Source organism: Schistocerca piceifrons, unplaced genomic scaffold (assembly GCF_021461385.2).
Source record: "Schistocerca piceifrons isolate TAMUIC-IGC-003096 unplaced genomic scaffold, iqSchPice1.1 HiC_scaffold_2340, whole genome shotgun sequence".
In the NCBI taxonomy this organism is placed as follows: Eukaryota; Metazoa; Arthropoda; class Insecta; order Orthoptera; family Acrididae; genus Schistocerca; species Schistocerca piceifrons.
In genome coordinates, this window is record NW_025728274.1 from 7,385,980 (window position 1) to 7,410,593 (window position 24,614).

The 24,614-nt window shown below is 45.6% G+C and overlaps 1 protein-coding gene across 1 annotated transcript in view; it reads right to left on the reverse strand.

The window, feature by feature from the left end:
* Nucleotides 1-24,614, reverse strand: part of LOC124742870 (spore wall protein 2-like) — a 66,285-nt gene that overhangs the window by 19,138 nt on the left and 22,533 nt on the right. The window lies entirely within an intron of this gene.

Consider the following 24,614-nt stretch of genomic DNA (forward strand, 5'->3'; position numbering starts at 1 on the left):
TACTACAATACGTTCCTGCCATTGGAAAAGCTGAGACTTTGGAAACATCTCTAAGTTGTTTGGCAAGTCAGTTATTGTTGACTTACTTTTGAGACTGGAGGTGAATCATTCTTCAAATTAATTAGCTACTTCTGTAAACTTGGTGAAATTTTCTGCGCAATTTTTGCATAATAAGTGACAGTAAGAGAATTTATTATTTCACATGAAAGGATATCATTTTACTCACAAATTATAAGAATTTCTTTCATCTTTCATTTTGTTAGCAAGCTGTTATTCTTCTACCATAACTGCTTCTACGACAGTGAGAAAATGTTTCTAGTATTGATATCTCAGTAGCTCTGTGATATCGTGCTTGTTAATATGAATTAAACTGTTGCCATAAGGCCAAATACATCTGCAAAAGTGGTATATGTAATGCCAATTGTTTTCCTCTTTGCTAGTGCAAATCAAAAGATCCAGAATGAAATTAGGTAACACAGTCTTAAGAAAATATGAGAGTTTGCTCTGTTTTGTACAGACTAATAAGACAACTTTTGATACTCAACAGGTGAACAGTGGTATGCACCAAAATTCTGTAGTTAGTACTATGACAATAGTGATGTTGTTATCTGTTAGTTCTCAGAAACTGCTTTGTCAATTATTTTCACCTTCTTTAACGGTGAGTTGGAAGGCTGGAAGCATTTTTTGTCATGTGCTGTTCATGTAATTTTCAGAGGAGGAGGAGAACATGTTAGAACAGCTGATAACATTAACTAGAAATCTGCAACCATTTCTGGTGATTTATCACTTTAATGATAAAGCAGTACATGCTAGAATAGGTGAACAACTATAGAATGAGTAAATATGCAACTACTACTAGGAAGCCATGAATGTGCTGTCCCAAGTAGCCTACAATGGTTTTCTGTTGTTTCATATCTTATACCCACTGAATTAACTGTAAATGGCAGAACAGTTTCATGACACTGGAATTCTGAAGGATTTGGAATGGAGTCAAAAAATGTTGAAATACTGAGTGTGCACTGTTTTTGGGCCAAAACTACAGTGTTACAACTAACAGTTACTTGTGTAACATATAAAACTGACAACAGTTCACAAGTCCCATGGAAAGCATGATGTAGGGTATTGTGTAAGTAGCTGTAGTTGATTCTGTTGGGAATATTGAGCTACCAGAACGAAATTTGCACTCTACATCAATGTGTGTGCTGGTATGAAACTTCCTGGAACATGTAAACTGTGTGCCGGACAAAGGCTTGAACTTGCCTTTCATGGGCAAATGCTCTACTGACAGAGCTAGCCAAGCACGACTCACGAGCTTTATTTTTGCTAGGGCAGGCATATGTCCCAAGGTCAAGTCTCAGTCTAATACACATTCTTAATCTGCCAAGAAGTTAAAATATCAAGATACTGCCTAAGATTTTGTCTACATGCCTACAGTAATGAGTGGGTGGAAAAGGAATGCTTCCTAATTAGTTTATTGTTCATAGTTTATAAGTGACTGCTCTTAACAGTGGAACAGGCTGTGAGAGCTTCAATGAATTAAGCAAGCTTTGAGCTGAGGGTACACAAGCTGCCTGCCTACATTTGTATAGAGCAGTTAATCATAAAACACTACACTTGTCACCTGTCCTGAAGTTAATGTGAGGGTTTCCCATGATGTCAAGTGAACTGTTCTAATATCCACAATGAGGAGATTATTTGAGGTTTGCAGAGAAGTGCTGCTAGATGCAAAGGTCTCTGGGTGATACAAGATGACAATAACATTATACCCACTGGAGTGATTGATTGGCAATAATGCATAGATCCTAAACAAATGTAGGAGCTGTTTTAAACTTAGGGAAACCAGGAGTTGATGGTTATACCTCACAGGGAATAGAAAAGAGACCTTAGGACCCAGAGGGATGAAGGATATGGAAATTGTGTAATGGTATGCCAATGTCCCAAGACACATTTGAGCTTCAAACAGAGATGTTGATCTTATTTAGAGTGGATAGACCACAAGAATTCACATATGTTTCTGTGTGTGGTATTATAGTTAGAGAAATCCACTATGGAGGATGGGGATGGGGAAGGATGGGGTACTGGTGCTGTGTTAGGTGTATGATGGTGTGATAGTTGGGTACCCTTGTTCATCACTTCCAAAATGAGGTGACTGTCTGCTATGAACATATTCACATAGTGGCTGCAAAGAGATGGAAGCATTAGGTGTGTTGTTGTGGTTAATTAGAATGGGATGGAGTTGTTTTGTGTGTGGAGGGTACAATGTTGATGATGCTGTTCACACACTGTTGAGCAATTCTTCCAATGACCGAAATTAAATTTGAATTGCAATGTGGCTGACAACACTTTGATTTTTGAATTATGTTCCAGTATACATTTTTATTAGTGAAAACCTCCTATGACAAAGGACATGACATTTAAACTTAAATTTTATATAGCTTTTAAAGCTCAAAATACTCAAAATAATTAGTTACAAAATTAGGAAGATCAATAATAATTTTGTGTGTGTGTGTGTGTGTGTGTGTGTGTGTGTGTGTGTGTGTGTGTGTGTGTGTGTGTGTGTGTGTGTGGGGGGGGGGGGGGGGGGGGGTGTTTAATAGTGAGTGAGTTTCTTCAGTTCCCAAGTATACCTAGCAGTTGAAGTTCCTGATAAAATTATAAAAACCAGGTAACTTGCAGTTTCATCGTAGGGGGGTTGAATTCCTTTTTAAATAAGAACTTGAGGTCTTTGAGCCCTGCATTATAATGATTAGTTATTTTCTTATTTATGCCTAACAGTCTATTCTAGCAACTACTCCTTGATATGTCTCATATGAATATGCTAATTATGTAGAAACTGAAACAAAAGTAAAACAATGATAGCTATGAGGAGGAGGACCATCCAGTTAATTTCCCTGTTTCCAATTTGTGGTTTTAGGGTAGCTTATTCACATTTTCTTACACCTGTCATATTTAAGGCTTCTGTCAATTTGGCAACTCTTACACTGCATTTTCAAAATAAAATCTGCATTTCTAGATTGTTAGGCCATTCAAGAAATGCAGTGGTTGTGGAAACTTAATTCCTCCAGCAGCATGTTGATTGTTACATGGCAACACTGTAGAATGTGCCTGTCAACCCTGAAGTGACAGAGAATTATCCTACTACATCCTTTTGATATTTTTTGGTGATCCATGCTGAAAATATTAAATAATGTGATGCTTGTCCATGTGAGTGCAGAAATGTCCACTCCAGATTATAGCTGCAAGGCATGATGCAGCGTGATCATCTGGGCTGAATCCAGTGAGTGTCCAGTGGCATAGAAATTATTCTCATCAGGACAGGTGCAATGAGTTCTTTCTCAGAAATGTTTTCCATAGTTTTATTATTACTGTTACGTTAGAAAATTAAGTAAATTTTATCTGAACTTCCAATAGATTGATACTGTTAGGAGACAGATGAGATTTGGTCTACTAAATCACAGAAAAAATGGGGTAGTAACACAGCTAGACTTCTGTAGTGTCCAACATTTAGCAGATGCAGACAGTTCAGCAGAGTAGATGAAGTGGAAGGCATAATTTGTGCGAAAGTTTCTGCATTCTACAGTGTCAGCAGTTTGTGTAGCTGGTCATTATGTAATATTATTTCAGTTATTACAAAATCAAGTCAAATTTACATATTGGGTCGCTATGCCAGCTGGGCAACTGTGATTTGATCAAACAAGGGAATGAACCATAAATCCACTGCAAGGAATCAGGGAGTCAGAACTCTCATCCGTTACAGTGTAACTCCATTACCAAATGATTATTGCCAGGCTGTGTGGTGTTTGGTGGTCTGATGTGTCAACAGTAGGCCTGTATACATAGTATGTGCGTTAGATTCCCTTCTCAGGCAATGATTATTGTCGGTACTGGTTTGAATTACTGTGATGGATGGTTTAACATCTGTGTGTGATTGTAGGATGAATAAGAGAAGTAGGCTCGTCTCAGCTTGATGGAATAATTTATTTACGAAACCCTGCAGTCGGAACAGACAATATTATACTGCAACCAACAACTCATGTGAATGTGTGAGAAAAGTTCAGTATGGTAAATTATCCAATATGACACACTTGAATTCACACTTTCACCATGGAGTAGAACGTGGAACCAGAAATCAACAACCAAAGAATAAAACACAGAACAAATATTGCTTGTGTATAATGTCTGACATCCAGCGGGAAAGTTTTGCAGCACTGTACTTCCAAACACCCGTGCATGTCATGGCACTGGATGATGACAGCAGACGCCACATCTGATTTCAGGGTGGAAGTGGAGCATCATCCCAAATAGCGTGCTGGAAATTTGACATGTCGTCCGTATCTTGAGGTGCGTGTTGGTTGATCTGCGATGAAACCTGGCTGCATCGGCGACGACATTGATGGAGTTATTGCTGAGTGAGCTGGAAGTTGTGGTAGGTAAGGCCTCGTTGCTTCCTGAAAGATGCACGCTGGTTTCACGCGGTCAAAGGAGACTGTAGTCCGTTTCCCATTGATCTAGATGTCCAAAGTCTTGCTTCCTCTAGTTAAGACACGATGTGGGCCGGAATATGGTGGTTGGAGCGAGGGTTTAATACTTTCCCTTCATAACTTGACGTGTGTGCAGGAGGACAGATCATGATGGACAAACATGGCAAGGGTCCCATGTTCGTGAGGTTGCTGTGGATGGAGGCGAGCCGCAAGTTGTCACAGTTGGCGGAGAAATGCCAGCTGGTCACCCGTAGGGTTCGGCAGAATGTCGGTAGCTACAAATTCTCCCAGCAGGCACAATGCTTCACTATAAACCAATTCGCTTGAAGAAGCATCCAGGTCTGGCTTGAATGTGCTTTGGAGGGTGTGTAGCTGGCGGGGTGGGTAGCTGGTGGGGTGGGTAGCTGGCGGGGTGGGTATCTGGCCATCCGGTGGTGAAGTGTGCCACAAAATTTTGTCAACCCTCAAAACAAATCGAACTCGAATTGACATCCCCTGTCCGTCGTAATCTGCAGCGGGCAACCAAAACGTGACACTGTGTGTGATGAAGGTGAATGAAATAGTTTCTGCTGTAACATTGTCCACTGGTGCAGCTTCTGGCCATAGAGTGTACCGTTCAGTCATTTTAAGTACATAACGGTGACCATCAGATGATGAAAGTGGGCCAACAATGTCGAGGTGGACATGCGTGAATCATGCTGTCATGATTGGAAAGCTTCCTACTGGTGAGTGGACGTGGCAATTTATTTTGCTACGCTAGCATTTCAAGCAGCATCTCGTCCATTCACGGCAGTCCATTTGCATTCCAGGCCATACGTAATGCATTTTAACTAAGCGCGTTGTAGCTCATATGCCTAGATGACATAAGTTGTGCAGCGAATGGAAAGTGTCCTTCCAAAATTCCAGAGGTAGGAAGGGTCTCAGCTTCGATTTATACATATCACAATATTCCTTTGTCACCGATTCACCATTTGGCAGAACTGCTTGTAATTTCACATCAGCTAGCTGTGCTGCAGTGAGGTTGGCGTAATTGATCATATTTGCAATGCTGCTGACTCTGGACAAACAATCAGCCACTACATTGTCGATCCCAGACACATGACATATATCAGTGCTAAACTGAGAAATAAGCATGAGCTGGTTGTGTTGTCTGACAGAATGCATATGTTAGTGCAGGGTGCAGTTAACTTTTGTAATTTTGACTGCAGAAGTGATTCTCTAGCAAAGAATGTTGTTGTATCTTTCTACTGGAGAATGATGCTGCAGCAATAAAATGTAAACGAGAGGGGAAAAAATAAAACTTTAATGGCAAAGGAAATGTGCAATTCGCAACAACAAAACACCATGCACACACAAGCGTCTGCAAATATCAATAATGTGTCAAAGGCCATAGGGCACTGACTGTAACTCTTCGTAACAGTAAACTGCTTGCTATGAGCATGACGTCGCAACTGTTCACATTTGGTTCATTTGACCAGTTGCCAGTGGTCGTTTGCACATGCGCATTTGACTCACTCATAAGGAGTACCTTCTCTTGCTTCCCGCTACTTGAAGTTTGGCAGTTAGCAGCCAGATGCAAACTGGTGCACCCTAGCTGCCAGACTTGTGCTTGTACAGAGCTGTCTGAGTTGTAGTGGGGAGGGGGTTAGTCTCCACATGACCCGTGTGTATGTTAAGCGATTTCACTGCTTCTCTTCATGTACAGCTCCCACATCAAATGAAAACAAAACATATTTCTGTGGCCGGAAGCTACCAAGTGAATTAAAATACATTGACATAATTACAGAGGGCAAAAATATATTATTAATTTCAGGTTTCTGATTTTATTTTATTTCCAAGTTAGTAGCAGTCAAGCATTAATTGCCTTGCAGAACAATAAAGTTATTTTTGCAAGTTTGCTAAATAAATTTGGCTTTATTAATCGTTCCGCTGAGGCAATCATTTTATTTGAAATGAAGTGTTTCATTCTACAGTAATGGCTAGTTCCAACTGTTTGCTGAATTTAAAGTGCAGTTTCAAGTGCACGTTATCATCTTCTGCCATGTATGGCATTATGCCATAATAAAGAACCAAAAATGAGATCGTAGAGTACTGGTACTCCAGGAAAATCTACATCCCAAAAACCACACTGAAAAGCTTAATACCAGATGGGACCTACTTCATTGTGAATCTGGAAAAGCCAATTTGCACTTCAAGCCGAATTATGCATTTTAGTATTGTTTACAGCCATATCTGTGCGGCACTCCTCAGTCTAAAGTCATGAACATGCTCTTGAAGAAACCAAAAGGAGTGAAGATGGCTGTTTTTGGAATGTCACGTTTGGCTATTGGTATCTGTGTGTAGGAGTATCCTCTGATGCCCTGTTTCTTTTATGGTGGTAATGTAACCTCTCTTAGTGCTTTATACAAATGAACATTCGGGCTTCATACACCACTGCAGTTGCACACTCACAATAATGCCTGTTTTCTGGTGCTCTCTGGCAACTGGTAAATCGAACCTATTTATAACAGTCTTCGAATAGTACTGCGAACGCTGGTTAGAAAAGCGTTACTTTAAAAGTAAATTTCTTTTTACGTAAGATGAAATATGTTATGTGTGAGAAAGTGGGATGGGTATCTAAATCACATTCGAAACTGGACAGTTTGAGAACCAGCCACTTAAAAGTATTTTGAGCTGAGACATTTGTCATAATTTTAAATTTACTGGCACATTTGTGTGATGTATCTTAAAGCACAACACACACAAAATAAGATAAATATTACATATGAAAGCTTAGCTTCTGTTGTAGAATGTTAATCTTACAGACCAGTATAATACGTGAAAGCTTAGCTTTTCTTGTAGATATGCAGTACTGTGTACATTAATGTAAACTGTTAAATTTTCCTCTCTTGTGTTCGTGCTAGGTAACAAGTGACCTTGCTATTGGCTGACTATAGCACGTGTACTGTGCTCTGAATAGCTGCTGTCATTGGCTGGCGAGATCTCGTGGTTTGAGATATGACTCGCTCACAAAAGGACATCACAACCCAGGTTTTAATGCTTCGGAAACTAACACGCTGTGTTTGGTGCAATTCGAATTTATACTTTCGTAATACGAAAATATGCAGTGTATATGTTGCTGCAAATCAAAGGTCTTTCCAAAACTTCTCTCCTCATTTTTTTAAATTAAAAGTCTCTCCAAAACCTTCTCTGACCCATCATTTCTTCTATTTTGGGGAAGTTCTACGCGATTGTATAAAATGTTAACCGTTCAAAGGATTGATAAGTTTTACAGTTCTGAAGGAAAATCTATGGAAAACCTACTGTCATTTAGCATGAAAAAAGAGTATTTTCACCCAGGAAAAGGCATATTTTTTAAATGGGATATCCGGGAGAAATCCGGGAATAATCTGGGAATTTTTTTTTTCTTGTCCCTGTAGTGGCTTGTGATCCATAAAGATATTGAAGTCACATGCTTCTAGTTGCAGTATGAAGTACTTGACAGATTTGTAAATGGCCAGAAGTTCTCAGTCGTATGCACTCCAAAGTCTTTGTGAGGTTGTCAACTAGCGTGAAAAAAAAATGCGAGTGGTTGCCACATGTTACTACATTGTTGTTGCAACACAACGCCGACGGCAGTCTGGCTAGCGTCGACTACCAGTGTTAATGTGGTGGTAGGATCTGGATGTGCCAGCAGGGCTGCTTTGGCGATGCTTTTCTTGGCCACTTCAAATGCGACAGTCATTTCGTGAGTCCAAGTTACGGCGCGTTACCCTTGGCTTTCGACCAGTTAGCGCTGCAACTAAAGATTCCTGTAGCTCAGAAGAGTGTGGCAAATGGTGGTGGTAAAGATTTAACATCCTGAGGAAACGCTGTAGTTCTTTGGCTCTAGCGGTTCTCGGAATGCCGAAATGGCTTTCATCTTCTCAGGTAGGGGTACCGATCCTGCCGCAGAAATTCTATGTCCGAGAGAGTCTACTTCAGGTTGACCAAACACACACTTTCACGTATTGAGCACAATTCTGTAGTACTCCAATTGCTTCAATACTTCACATAGATGGTGGCGATGTTCCTCAGGTGACGACAAAAAACCAAAACGTCGTCCAGGTATGTAAAAGCAAAAGGTAAACCCGGTAGTGCAGTATCCATGAAGCACTGCCATATCTGTGTGGCACTCCTCAGTCTAAAGTCATGAACATGCTCTTGAAGAAACCAAAAGGAGTGACGATGGCTGTTTTTGGAATGTCACGTTTGGCTATAGGTATCTGTGTGTAGGTCTTTGCACAGTGTAACACAGTGAACACTACTGAGCCACTCAACGCGTAATTGTAATCGCGCAAGAAGGGTGCGGGATAACAATCTGGTATTGTCCGGGCGTTCAGGGCTCCATAATCGCTACACAGTCTCCATGCACCCTACATCTATGGCACTAGATGTAATGGTGATGTACAAGGGCTGTTGGAAGGCCGGATTACACCTTCATGCAACATGCAGTTAAATTCTGCCTTTGCTATTTTGAAGTGATCTGGGGCTAAACGTTGCAGCGTACAAGAGGTAGAGGGTCCATCAGCAGTCTCAATATAATGGACAGTATCATGTCGTACCTCCGTAGGTGCACCGGATGGTCACATCAGGGCTAGAAATCTTTACAGCAGCTCCATGTACTCACCATTCGCTACCTGAATTACCTTGGCAGTGTGGACAGTGACACCTCAATGGAATTCGGAAGTTGTTAGGCCGGTGGTATTGTCTACCAGACAAGAGTTCCTTATGTCAGGCAGCAGGTTGTAGTTGGCAAGGAAGTCGGCTCCGATGATTTGTTCGGCAACGTCTGCGACGGTAAAGTCCCATTTGAAAGCATGCCGCAACCAGAGGTAGAGTTCCAAGCACATCATGTCATATACCATAATCTGGGATTTATTAGCAGCTGTGAGGCATATGGGCATAGACGGTCCCTTTTGTTGTAGCATGGTGCGAGGAAATATTGACAAATCGGAACCAGTGTCTACTAAATACTTGCAGGTTGAACGTCAGCCTCTTACGAACAGGCACCTGGAAGTCGGACAGCAACTGGAGGAGGTGCTCACTTGCGATCGCCGCTGCCGTTTGGGTAGGTGCAGGGCATGGTACACTTATGTGCTTGCTCGCCAAATTTGCGATGGTACCAACAGGCTGTTTTCTTCTGTCCCTGTCATAGATGAAGCTGCCGATGACAGAATTGATGTCTTCTCCTGCTGTCCATCTCGTGGCAGTGTAACAACTTGCTGATTTGCCGTGATAATAAGTCCACTTTGTTAACAAGAACATCATAGTCAGTGTGCAAGACAGTTGTCGCCATGCAGGCGCACTCTGCAGTGGCCTAGCTAACTATGACGGCATCATTGTCTCTTGGATCGTATCAGCTGAATTGGCCACTGCATCTAATGACGCATCAGTCTGTGACACCACGATTTCCTTCACTGGTGGTGGTTACTGGCTGCTCCAGATCATGTGCAGCAAGCTATCTGGGACTGTACCTGCATCTACTTTACTCTGCAGATGACCTAGATACTGTGAAGGTTTCTTTTTGCCGATGTCCTCTTGGATAAGCACCTGCCAGATTAGTCTTTCTTGTGAAGCGGAAACACACCGAATTAGTTCTGCCTTCAATCAGTCATACTGTTTGTTACTAGTGGGCTAATTATGATGTCTTGAACCTCAGCAGCATACTGGTGATCTAGTTGGCTGACGACCAGCGTGAATTTCGTGGCGTCAACCGTGATACACGCATAGGAAAAATTTCCTTCAAGTTGTGCAAACCACATGGATGGATTGTGCAGCCAGAAGGGTGGTAGTTGAACCACTAGATGTGAAACAGAAGTATTTGTCAGCTCTGGTGGATTCACCATCTGAATTTCTTGCAAAGACATGTCGCAAATTCAGCATGCATGCAGGAGATCACATCGGGGTCACCACCCTGTCGGTACTGGTTTGAATTACCGCAATCGACGGTTTAACATATGCGTGTGCTTGTAGGCTGAATAAGAGAAGTAGACTCATCTCAACTTGATGGAATAATTTTTTTTACAAAACCCTGTGGTCACAACAGACTATATTACACTGCAACCTATAACTCGTGCAAATGTGTGAGTACCGTACGGTACGGTATAGTAAATTATTCCATATCTGACACATTTGGATTCATGCTTCCACCACAGAGTAGAACGTGGAATCAGAAATAAACAACAAAAGAATAAATCACAGAGCAAATTTTGCTTGTGTATAGCATATCTGAGGCCCACCGGGAGAGTTTCGCACCACTGTACTTCCAAACACCCATGCATGTCATGGCACTGGTTGATGACAGGAGATGCCACAGTTATTAATATGCACAAACAGATCCTATTTACTTCTTGTAACAAAAGGCGACCAATGTAAGATTGTAAATCCTGCTCAAATATTAGAAAATTGTAAAAAAAATTATATAACTGTAGGAGGTCTGATGTTGTAGTTGTAGACTCTTATCAAGAGAATCTACATTTATTTGCATAAACTTAGAGTGACAATCAGTCTAATTAAATTTGACAAAGTAACAATAAAATATGTAGAAAACACTATTAAACCTAAAAAATAAAAACTGTGTGGATGGGATGAAATTTGTGCCATAGTTACCAAAGCAGCCTCAAATATAATACCACACCCACTGTCTGAAATAATTAATAAATAACTTTAAGATGATTACTTTTCAGATGCCCTGAAAAGGGTGGAAGTGAAACAATTATTTAAAAAAGAAGATATGGGAAATTGCCATCCAATTTCCCCTTCTTCCTGTGTGTTCTAAGTTATTTGAACTGATTGTTTAACTAAATATTCAAAAATTTTGTCATTAGATTAATTTAATCTCAAAAAATTAATTTGGCTTCCTAAATGGCAAAAGTATAATTCATGCAATTAACAAATTCATAAATAAAGGTAGCTCCACCTTAAATAAATCTCAAAAAGCTCCAGGAATCTTTTGATACTGAGGCATAGAGTTGGGCTGTGTGAACTACTATTATTATTACACATAAAATGCAAAAATACGGAATTACGGGCAGTGCCTTATAGTGGTGCAAGTCATATTTGACAGAGACAGCAAAGGGAGGTCAAAACATCAAAGGAAAATACTCCTCAAAATGGAGAAATAAATCACAGGGTGTAACACAAGGATTCATTCTAGGACCTATACTTTTCCTTTTTACATACATGACTTACCTTGCAATAGAAATAATCATCCAGGTTTATTCACTGATGACCCATCAGTACTGATAGAAAATGATAATACAGGAGAAATTCCTGAAAATATCAGAAAAACTCCAGAAAACCCAGATGTTTGGTTCCACCTAAATGGGCAAAACAAAATCTTTCAGAAACACAGCTTATGTGGTTTAAGACAAACACTCGAAAATAAATTACATTCACATTATGCAAGGAAGTCTGGAGCTAAGTGATGCACTATGTGGTAAATTCATAGGAATGCAGTTGGACAGATATGTCATTGTTGCTTACTGATAAACTATTTAAAAAACAGACTGAACTGCCTGGCATTTGCTATGTCAGTCTTAGCCAGTGTCACTGTCACAGACACAAAAAAGTAGTGTACCTTAGCTACTTTGAGGCAATGGTGAGATACGGCATTGCGTTACGGGGAAATGCTAGCAATTTGATATTAATTTTAAAGGAAAAGATTATATGGAACATAGGCAGTGCAAAGTCAAGAGAATCTTGTCAGCCATTGTTAAGAGACCTAAACATGCTAAGTGTTCAATCACTGTATTTATATGAAATATTTATTTTCACAAATAATAATCTGAAATTGTTTGCTCCAAACAACTTCCAGTATGGATATGAAACTAGAAACATAGTTAGTTTCATGCTTCCTGCACATAGACTCAAATTTTTTGCACAGACCCCACAACATTTAAAGATGAAAATACACAATTGGTTAAAAAGACAAATATTCAAAAGACTGAAACTGATTAGTACAAAGAAAATCATATAGTGCTCTGAAATAAAAATGCTATTTCTCGACTAATGAATTTTTTTGTGATGCTCTGACAATTCAAGCAGAATAAAAATTAAAAGTATATGTATTCAGATTTTTATAGTTCTAGTAAATGTTGTATTCCATGTACAACATATTACACTTACAAGCTTGAAGGGTCTCCTGTATAGTAAATCAATGGTTTGACATTTACGGTATGTTATGAGATGATAAAATTCTATATCTGAAATGGACAGCACCTCACCACTGGCTCTTTCCTTCCCTTTCTCCCCCTCTGGGGGTATGGTTTGTGCCTACGCTCAAAACTGTTACTAGTTCCTTGCTTTCAATACTTGCAAGTCTTCGTCCTTCCTGTGTCCTTCTCTTCTCCTTCCCTCTTCTCTTTGCACTTTTCTCCGCTGTGGCATTTGAGACCCTTCTTCTTTCCTTTCCCTTTCTCTTTTTTCCTCCCTGTGCATGTCTGAAGGCCGACCCACGCACTTCCATGCATAGCCGGTGATGGGGTAACGTGTAATTCCCCGCCCTGGGTAGACAGGTCGGACACGTACGTACCCTCTGGTAACGGCCAGGCCCAGGGAGGGGTGATTACCCGAGCTGATACCTTCTGAAAGTGCTGATTGGTCCCTCCGTCCGTTTGTCAGGAGGTGTGACCTGAGGTGTGAACAATCACCTAAGGCGGGAGTGCCCTCAGAGAGGGCCCCCACAAGGGAGGAGCACGCCATCGGAGACGCCGGTAATCGTGGGGGATTCTTCCGCAATGGTTTCCTCACCTTCCACTATGTCTGCTCACAAGTGTAAGTTCACGGAGTCTCAGCCACAGACAGTTTTTCCATCGTTGCCACAGTTCCTTGTTGTTTCTCGGTCTGACGAAGGTCACGACTCTTCCACGGTCAACCCTTTCATCATTCAGAAAGGTGTCGACGCAATTGCAGGTCCTGTAAAGTCTTGTTCCAGATTACAGAATGGCAACCTGTTGTTAGGAACAGTCAGTGCCCTCCAGGCACAAAAATTGCTGCGTACTTCACTACTACACACCTTTCCTATCCGGGTGGAACCGCACCGTACTTTAAATTCCTCGTGTGGAGTCGTTTATACATGCTCCCTCGATGGATTGTCTGACGAAGAAATTCAGCACTACCTGTCTGACCAGGGCATAACCCCTGTTCATAGGCTTATGAAAAGGGTTGACACGAACATCATTCCAACCCGCACTGTCTTCTTGACATTTGACAAAGTTCAACTCCCATCGAAAATCAAAGCAGGGTATGAGAATTTCCGTTCGCCCTTACGTCCCAAACCCTATGCGTTGCTATCTGTGTTGCAGTTCAATCACACCAGCCAGTCCTGTTCCAATTCGGCCAAATGTGTTACGTGTGGCAAGGATGCCTATGAGGGTGCTTGTCCACCTCCATCCCCTCGCTGCATCAACTGTATGGGTGACCACGCTGCTTCCTCTCGAGATTGCCCCGTTTTTAAGGACGAAAAGCTCATCCAGGAAATTAGAGTGAAGGAAAAGGTGTCGACCTTTGCTGCTCGAAAATTATTCGCCAGTCGAAAGCCCACCTTGCCTCAGACAGGAAAATACAGCACTGTCCTTGCTTCTCCTCGGCCAACAAAGGAGGCAGCCACGCAGACTTGCGACCTCACCTTTAGTGCCACGGTCGTCAGATCGGCCAGCGCAGAGATCGCCCGTTCCACCTCACCACTTTCACCTACCCACTCTCTGGCGTACCCTTCGTCGGGTTCTGCTAAATCTCGAGCCCAAAAGTCAGACATCAAGACTTCGAAAAAAGAACTTACTCATGAAGAGTTTTTACGTTCCGGAACTTCCCAACCATCGGTTCCTCTTTCATCTAAACATCATACTTCCAAGAAGGCTACAAAGAAACCCAGTTCCTCTCGTTCTCTGCCAAGGTGTGTCCCACCTACAGCACCACCTGGCGGGACTCGCCCTCGGCCGTCTTCTGTGTCGCCGAGGCGCACTGCAGGCGGCCGATCAACCAGCCGATCGCTGGTGGCAGGAGCTGCTCCTGACCAACCTATGGATCAGGATCTTCTGCCTTTGGCTTAATGCCATTCCATGCTGTCGGTCGCAAGCTCTGAGCAGTCGTTGAGTTGACAGCGACCTTGGTCACATTCCTCCATTTTCTGTTCACCCTATGTCCATTATCCACTGGAATATCCGCGGTATTCGAGCCAATCGGGGTGAATTGTCGATCCTCTTGCGATCCTACTCGCCGGTCATCTTCTGTCATCAGGAAACAAAGCTGCGTCCCCATGACCACTTTGTTCTCCCCCATTTTCAGTCCGTCCGATTTGATCTCCCTCTGTTGAAGGCACTCCAGCACATGGAGGACTCATGATTCTTCTCCATGATACTCTCCATTATCACCCAATCCATTTAAACACTTCCTTCCAAGCTGTCGCTGTCCGCCTTTCCCTTTCTGGATATACGTTCTCTCTTTGTACTGTATACATTCCATCGTCCACACCAATGGCACGAGCTGATCTCCTTCATCTTCTTGGTCAGCTTCCACCCCCCTATTTGCTGGTTGGAGACTTCAATGCCCACCACCCACTTTGGGGATCTCCACATCCTTGTCCGAGTGGCTCACTATTGCTAGACATCTTCCTCCAAGCGGATCTAGTTTGCATCAACACTGGTGTCCCTACATTTTTGTCTGCCTCCACGACAAATTTATCTCATTTGGACCTTGCGGTCGGTACTGTTCCGTTAGCTCGGCGCTTCGAATGGTTCGCCCTTGAGTGACCACTTTCCATGTGTCCTTAAACTGCAGCCTCAACTGCCATACATGCGCCCGCGACGCTGGAAGTTTGCCCAAGTTGATTGGACACTTTTTTCGTCTCTAGCGACATTCGATGACCGTCACTTTCCCAGCGTCGACGATGAGGTCACACATATTACCGACTTTATTCTTACAGCTGTGGAACATTCAATACCACGCACCTCCGAATTGCCCCGGCGCCCCTCCAGTTCCTTGGTGGAATGAAGCATGCCGTGACGCAATACGTGAGCGGCGACGTGCTCTTCGCGTTTTCCGCCGCCAACCTAATTTGGACAACTGTATCCGCTATAAGCAGTTCCGTGCGCGATGCCGTCGTGTCATCCGCGATAGCAAGAAGGCAAGCTGGAAATTCTTTATTAGCTCATTTAACACCTTCACTCCCTCCTCGGAAGTTTGGAGTCGGCTTCGACGGTTCTCAGGCGCGCCTAGTTTCTCCCTGGTCTCTGGGCTCACTGTCGCGCATGATACCTTAGTGGACCCCGTCGCAATTTCTAACTCATTGGGTCAGCACTTTGCTGAGATTTCGAGCTCTTCAAATTACCCGCCAGCGTTTCTCCCGAAGAAACGTGCAGCAGAAGTGCGACATCTTGCTTCCCCTCTCAAAATCGCGAAAGCTACAATACTGTTTTCTCCATGCAGGATCTCCAACATGCCCTCTCTTCTTCTCGCTCCTCCGCCCCAGGACCGGATGGTATCCACGTCGAAATGTTGCTGCATTTATCAACCCATAGTCTGCGTTACCTCCTTCGCCTTTATAATCGAATTTGGACCGACAGTACTTTTCCCAGACGATGGCGGGAAGCTGTCGTCGTTCCTGTTCCGAAACCTGGAAAGGACAAAAATCCCCTCTAGCTATCGCTACATTTCTCTCAAGAGTACTGTCTGTAAGGTTTTGGAGCGTATGGTGAATTACCGATTAGCTTGGTGGCTGGAATCCCGCAGTCTTTTAACACCTGCCCAGTGCGGATTCCGAAGGCATCGTTCTGTAGTTGACCATCTTGTTGCTCTCTCCACTTATATCATGAATAATTTTCTCCGGAAACGCCAAAAAGTAGCAATATTTTTTGATCTGGAGAGAGCATACGATACCTGTTGGAGGACAGGCATCCTCCGCACACTGTTCTCTTGGGGCTTTCGAGGTCGGCTGCCCCTTTTTCTTCGCAAATTTATGGCAGAGCGCACATTTAGGGTGGGGGCGAACACTACTCTCTCCCGTACTTTCTCCCAAGAAAACGGGGTACCCCAGGGCTCCGTGCTGAGTGTTGTCCTGTTTGCCATTGCCATCAATCCAATTAGGGATTGTCTCCTTCCTGATGTCTCGGGATCCCTCTTTGTGGACGATTTTGCGATCTACTACAGCTCTCAACGGACCAGTCTTCTTGAACGACGTCTTCAAGGCTCTCTCGATCGCCTCCAGTCATGGAGCATCGAAACCGGCTTCCGTTTTTCTCCCAGTAAGACCGTTTGTGTTAATTTTTGGCGACGTAAGGAGTTTCTTCCACCCTCCTTACATCTAGGTCCTGTCAACCTTCCGTTTTCAAACGTGTTAAATTCTTGGGTCTTATGTTTGACAGAAAACTGTGCTGGTCTTCACACGTTTCCTATCTTTCGGCTCGCTGTCTGGGATCCCTTAACACCCTCCGTGTCCTGAATGGTACTTCCTGGGGAACGGACCGAGTGGTCCTTCTCCGCCTCTATCGCGCCTTAGTGCGCTTGAAATTGGACTATGGAAGCACAGTCTACTCCTCTGCTCGGCCGTCTATTCTTCGGCGTCTCGACTCTATCCACCACCGAGGATTACGTTTAGTGTCTGGAGCTTTTTACACCAGCCCTGTGGAAAGACTTTATGCTGAGACTGCTGAGCCTCCGCTGTCCAATCGGCGAGCAGTCCTTCTGAGTCGTTATGCTAGCCATCTGTCTTCCATGCCTGCTAATCCAGCTCATGACATTTTTTTCGACGCCTCCTTTGATGTAGGGTATGCAGGCCGCCCCTCCTCCCTACTACCACCGGGAGTCCGCTTCCGTCAACTGCTCCATTCTCTTACCTTCCGCTTTCCTAAAACCTTCTTGACAACTTGGGGTACAGCTCTGCCTTGGCTCCATCCACGGATCTGCCTGCTCCATGACCTTTGTCGATTTCCCAAGGATGGTACCCCTTCACTTGTTTACCGTCGGGCATTTGCTGCTCTATGTGCACAAATGACGGAAGCTACATTTATTTACGCCGATGGCTCGAAAACATCGTTAGGTGTAGGGAGTGCCTATATTGTTGGCGACACCCCAAATCACTTTCGGCTTCCCGACCAGTGTTCGGTTTATACTGCGGAGCTTTACGCTATTCTCCAGGCTGTCCACTACATCCGCCGCCATCAGCGGATACAGTACGTAATCTGCTCAGATTCTCTCAGCTCTCTCCTCAGTCTCCAAGCTCTTTATCCTGTGCACCCTCTGGTCCACCGGATTAAGGACTGTCTGCGCTTGCTCCACCTGGAGGCGTCTCGGTGGCGTTCCTCTGGCTTCCGGGACACGTTGGTATCTGTGGAAATGAGGCGGCCGATATTGCAGCCAAGGCTGCAGTCTCTCTTCTTCGGCCAGCTATTCAATCGATTCCCTTCGCCGATCTACTGAGCGTTTTATGTCGTCGTGTTGTTCATTTATGGTACACGCATGGGTTGACACTTCCCCATAATAAATTGCGGGACGTGAAAGCACTTCCTTGTGCTTGGACCTCTTCCTCCAGAATGCGTCATCGGGAGGAGGTAATTTTAACTAGACTCTGGATAAGGCACTGTCTTTTTAGCCATCGACATCTTTTAAGCAGCAATCCTCCCCCACTCTGTCCCCACTGCGCTCAGCTGTGGACGGTAAGACACCTTTTAATTGAGTACCCCTATTTTAATCCGTTACGCTCCCGTCTACAGCTATCGCCTGATATATCGTCGATGTTAGCAGATGACACGCGCTCAGACGACCGTGTTCTCAAGTTTATTAGTGCCAGTGAAATGACGTCAGTCATTTGAAGCGTTTTTGGGGGACAACCAACCGCTTTCTGTAGTGAATTTTTAAGCCTTCCTTCTGCTTTTAGTTTCTCCAATTTTATGACTTACGTTCCCGGGCGCTAATGACCATAGCAGTTTTGTGCCCTAAAACCAAAAGAAATAAAAAAAATTAGAATGCAGTGTTGTGATAGTGCCCTCATTTTGTCAGCCAGTCAAAGTTGAAGCTCCAGTGGTGCCTCATCATGCACTACTACCACTGCTGCTTGGATGTTCTGTGGGAGATTCAGGAGCCCAAGTGTCCATAAGACATGAACAGATAGGAGTGTTGGGTTATATCGAATTTGCATGTGGTGCTAGGACAAAGACAGTGTGCTATTGACTAAGTTGTCTCTTTGATCAGGAAATGTAGCAGCTGCTCTTGGGTGTGTGTTAGTCTGTATAGAACTAGTGTCTTAGCAGATTTGTATGTGTGAGGGGCCAGAATGATCCAAAGCAAGTCGCTAGTAAGATCTGCACATTTTTCCAAGTGGTTAAGGCATGTGGTGAGCTTCTCATCATCTGCAATGATGACACTGGCTGGCATCAAATGCTCACGGAGGGCAAAACACCTTGCAGGAGAAAGATAGTTTAGGATGGTGGTGGATGATATGATGGTTGTCAGTGGTTACAGTGTGAGGCACCACAGTGAGATGGGCACGGCGCGATGCTGCATTTGGAGGATTGTCGGTGTGTGCGGCAGGCAAGAAATGTGGCTTTACATAGGACTGTAAATAATGAGGTGGATCATGCGTCAGTGCAGATAGTGTCAGCATCACAAAGCAATTTGTGTAGAACTCACATGGTTGTTAGAAAAGTATTTGCACGTGTCAGTGAAATTCTGGGGCTAAGTTGGTAGATAAGACTTTCCTAATGTCCGGTGTCTGAGACGGTGGGAAATGTGTGTCAGAGTGCGCATGATATCCTCGTGTAGCCCATTTAGTATCCAGCAGCACTGTGTGTGTCTCATGGAGTTTTTGCATTTGTGCAGGTGTGCAGTCATTCATGGTGTGGCTGCTGTGGGTGTGACATAACCCGAACAGGGAGCCAGAGCTATCTGACCTTGCCGAGACAAGGTCACGAGAAATGTATTTTCGGAGGATGTAGTTGCTTTCAGTGCTGGTTGTGGGTGGTTCAAATGGAAAGCACACTGCTGATCAGAAGTGAGATGGTTGTGAGGCCCAGTGTGGCTGGGATATGAGTGACATTATAGTATCTCTCGCGAAACTCATGTTTAGCCACAATGATTGGCATAGGATTTGGAAAATTGGAATGCCTAGGTACTGAAATGTGATGTAAACCTGGATCCTGCAGTCTGTTGGCCCCCCCTGCGGGTCCGGGGATTAGAATAGGCCCGCGGTATTCCTGCCTGTCGTAAGAGGCGACTAAAAGGAGTCCATCCCCCTCACGGGGGTAGTTCGCGCCTGCGTCCGGAGACGGACGGTTCCACGACCTATCATCGTGGTCCTTTTGGTTTTTTCACTTCTCGTTTCTTCCTTCCTTTTGTTGGTTCCTTTCTTTGCTCTTCTCCACCTCACTGTCTTCCTTACTCTTTCCCTTGCCTTCTCCTTGCCTTCTCATTGCCTTTTTCTCCTTGCCTTCTCATTGCCTTTTTCTCCTTGCCTTCTCATTGCCTTTTTCTCCTTGCCTTCTCATTGCCTTTTTCTCCTTGCCTTCTCATTGCCTTTTTCTCCTTGCCTTCTCATTGCCTTCTTCTCCTTGCCTTCTCATTGCCTTCTTCTCCTTGCCTTCTCATTGCCTTCTTCTCCTTGCCTTCTCATTGCCTTCTTCCCCTTGCTTTCTCATTGCCTTCTTCTCCTTGCCTTCTCTGGTCTCCGCCTCGGCGTTTGAGGCAGTCTGTCCTCTTTCTCCCTCTCTCTCTTCTTTTTCCTCTTCTTCCTTCCTCCCTGTGCGTGCCTGAAGGCCGACCCACGCGTTCGCACGCGTAGCCGGTGACGGGGTAACGCGTAAGTCCCCGCCCTGGGTAGACATGTAAGGCACGCGCGTACCCCCTGGTAAAGGCCAGGCCCGGGGAGGGGTGATTGCCTGAGCTGATACCTTCTGACCATGCCGATTGGTCCCTCCGTCTGTTTCTCGGGAGGTGTGACCTGAGGTGTAAACATTCACCTAAGGCGGGAGTGCCCTCTGAGAGGGTCCCCACAAGGAAGGAGCGCGCCATCGGAGACGCTGGCAATCATGGGGGATTCCTCCGCAATGGATTCTACTCCATCTCTTTCGACTTCGACCCAAAAACGGAAACGTGACCAGCCAACAGTGACAAAAGTACTACCGCCTGCCCCACAGTTCCTCGTAGTTTCTCGAACTGAGGACGGAAAGGATTTTTCCTCTGTCAACCCTTTCGTTATTCAGAAGGGTGTAGATGCCATAGCCGGATCTGTCAAATCCTGTACCAGGTTGCGTAACGGCACCTTATTACTAGAAACTGAGAATGCCTTTCAGGCACAAAAACTGCTTCGGGCCACCCTCCTGTACACGTTCCCTGTCCGGGTGGAGGCCCACCGAACTTTGAATTCGTCTCGTGGTGTGGTCTATACTGGCTCCCTCGACGGATTGACTGACGAGGAGCTTCAATCATTCCTCGCTGAGCAGGGCGTGACGGCTGTCCATAGGGTCATGAAAAAGGTCAACAATGACCTTGTACCGACCCGGACAATTTTCTTGACCTTCGATAGTGTTAAGCTGCCATCGCGCATCAAGGCGGGCTACGAGGTTATTTCTGTTCGCCCCTATATCCCGACACCTACGCGCTGCTACCAGTGTCAGCGTTTCAATCACACTCGACAGTCTTGTTCCAATGTGGCTAAATGTGTCACCTGTGGCAGGGATGCCCATGAGGGTGACTGTCCACCTCCGTCTCCTCGTTGTGTGAACTGTCAGGGTGACCATGCAGCATCCTCCGCGACTGTCCTGTCTATAAGGAAGAACGCTGTATCCAGGAAATTCGGGTCAAAGAGAAAGTGTCCACCTCGGCTGCTCGCAAGCTATTGGCTAGTAGGAAGCCCACGCTGCTCCCAGCGGGGAAATACAGTACTGTCCTCGCCTCTCCTCGGACTACCCGGGAGGTAGCAACCCAGACATGCGATCTGACCTTCAGCACCACGGTCGTCCGTTCGGCCAGTGCTAAGATCGCGCGGTCGACGTCTCCTCTTCCTCCCATCACCCCGCAGACACGAGCACCTTCTTCAGCTTCTGCTAAGACGAAGACACCGAAGTCAGATGCACGGGCCTTCAAGAAGGAACCATCCCGTGCAGACTTCCTCCGTACCTCGACCTCACAGCCTTCGACCGGTACTTCCACTACACGTCCTTCCAAAAAGGCGCATAGGAAGCACAGTTCTCCTTCCCCGCCACGGCGCATTTCTTCTCTTGCGCCACCCAGCGGCTGCCGCCTCAGGCCGTCATCCGTTTCGCCTGGCCGCACCGCTGGTCGCCGTACATCTGGCCGTTCACTGGCGGAGGAAGCTCCCCCTCCCGGCCATCCTCCCGAGATGGCCGATGACCCTATAGACCCAATGGACGATGACTGTCCGCCTACTGATAGCGGCGGCAGTGCTCGCTCGAAGCAAGGCCCTAAGCGGCCTTCGAGGTGACCACTTCTCTCATCTTTCTTTTCTTACGATGGCACTTATTCACTGGAATATTCGCAGCATTCGCTCCAACCGAGAGGACTTGAAGTTGCTGCTCCGCTTGCACCGTCCGCTTGTCGTAGCCCTCCAGGAAACGAAGCTACGCCCATGCGATCAAATTGCCTTGGCACACTACACCTCTGTGCGTTTTGACCTACCCCCTGTGGTAGGTATCCCAGCTCATGGAGGGGTTATGTTGCTGGTCCGGGATGATATTTACTACGATCCCATCACGTTGCACACCGGCCTGCAGGCAGTTGCCATCCGCATTACTCTCCCCACTTTTACGTTTTGCTTTTGTACCGTTTACACTCCATCGTCATCTGCCGTTACCAGGGCAGACGTGATGCAACTTATTGCTCAGCTACCTGCACCATTTTTGTTAACTGGAGACTTCAATGCCCACCATCCCCTTTGGGGCTCTCCAGCATCCTGCCCGAGGGGCTCCTTGTTAGCAGACCTCTTCAACCAGCTCGATCTTGTCTGCCTCAATACTGGCGCCCCTACTTTTCTTTCGGACACATCTCACACCTATTCCCATTTAGACCTCTCTATATGTACTCCCCAACTTGCACGCCGGTTTGAGTGGTATGCACTTTCTGATACATATTCGAGCGACCACTTCCCGTGTGTTATCCATCTCCTGCAGCATACCCCCTCTCCGTGCTTCTCTAACTGGACCATCTCCAAGGCAGACTGGGGGCTCTTCTCTTCCAGGGCGACCTTTCAGGATCAAACCTTTACAAGCTGCGATCGTCAGGTCGCACACCTCACTTAAGTCATTCTCGCTGCTGCTGAATATTCCATCCCTCACCCTCCTTCTTCTCCACGTCGCGTACCGGTCCCCTGGTGGACCGCAGCATGTAGAGACGCTTTACGTGCTCGTCGACGTGCTTTACGCACTTTTAAACGCCACCCTACAGTGGCGATTTGTATCAATTATAAACGATTACGTGCTCAGTGTCGTCGTATTATCAAAGAAAGCAAGAAAGCCAGCTGGGCTGCTTTCACAAGCACCTTCAACAGTTTTACTCCTTCTTCTGTTGTCTGGGGTAGCCTGCGCCGGCTATCTGGCACTAAGGTCCACTCACCAGTTTCTGGCTTGAGGGTCGCGAATGACGTCCTTGTGGCCCCTGAGGCTGTCTCCAATGCCTTCGGCCGCTTTTTCGCAGAGGTTTCGAGCTCCGCTCATTACCACCCTGCCTTCCTCCCCCGCAAACAGGCAGAGGAGGCTAGGCCACTTACCTTCCGCTCCTCGAATTGTGAAAGTTATAATGCCCCATTCACCATGCGGGAACTCGAAAACGCACTTGGCCGATCACGGTCCTCTGCTCCAGGGCCAGATTCTATTCATATTCAGATGCTGAAGAACCTTTCTCCTGCGGGTAAAGGTTTTCTTCTTCATACATACAATCGCATCTGGATTGAGGGACATGTTCCCGCATGCTGGCGCGAGTCTATTGTTGTCCCGATTCCTAAGCCGGGGAAGGACAAGCACTTGCCTTCCAGTTACCGACCCATCTCGCTTACCAGCTGTGTCTGTAAAGTGATGGAGCGAATGGTTAACTCTCGATTGGTTTGGCTGCTCGAGTCTCGACGCCTACTTACCAATGTACAATGTGGATTTCGTAGGCGCCGCTCTGCTGTTGACCATCTGGTTACCTTGTCGACCTTCATTATGAATAACTTCTTGCGGAAGTGCCTGACCGCGGCTGTGTTCTTTGATTTGGAGAAGGCTTACGACACCTGTTGGAAGGCGGGCATCCTCCGCACCATGCATACATGGGGCCTTCGCGGTCGCCTCCCTCTTTTTATTCGTTCCTTTTTAATGGATCGACAGTTCAGGGTACGTGTGGGTTCTGTCCTGTCCGACACCTTTCGCCAGGAGAATGGGGTGCCACAGGGCTCAGTTTTGAGCGTCGCTCTCTTCGCCATCGCGATCAATCCTATAATGGATTGCCTCCCAGCTGATGTATCAGGCTCCCTTTTCGTGGACGATTTTACCATCTATTGCAGCGCGCAGTGTACACGTGTCCTGGAGCGCTGTCTTCAGCGTTCTCTTGACCGTCTTTACTCCTGGAGTGTCGCCAATGGCTTCCGTTTTTCTGCCGAGAAGACGGTCTGTATTAACTTCTGGCGATACAAGGAGTTTCTCCCACCGTCCTTAAGACTCGGTCCCGTTGCTCTCCCAATCGTGGAGACAACCAAATTTTTAGGCCTTACATTTGACAGGAAACTTAGCTGGTCTCCACATCTGTCATATTTGGCCGCCCGTTGTACCCGTTCTTTAAATGTCCTCCGTGTTCTCAGTGGTCTGTCGTGGGGAGCGGATCGAACCGTCCTACTTCGTCTATATCGGTCGATCGTCCGCTCCAAGCTGGATTATGGGAGCTTCGTATACTCCTCTGCACGGCCATCCATCTTACGCCGCCTCAACTCCATACAACATCGGGGTTTACGACTTGCGATCGGAGCATTTTATACCAGTCCCGTAGAGAGTCTTCATGCTGACGCTGGCGAATTGCCACTCACCTACCGGCGCGATATACTGCTTTGCCGGTATGCCTGTCGGCTACTGTCAATGCCCGACCATCCATCTTATCGTTCCTTTTTTGACGACTCTCTTGACCTTCAATACGGGT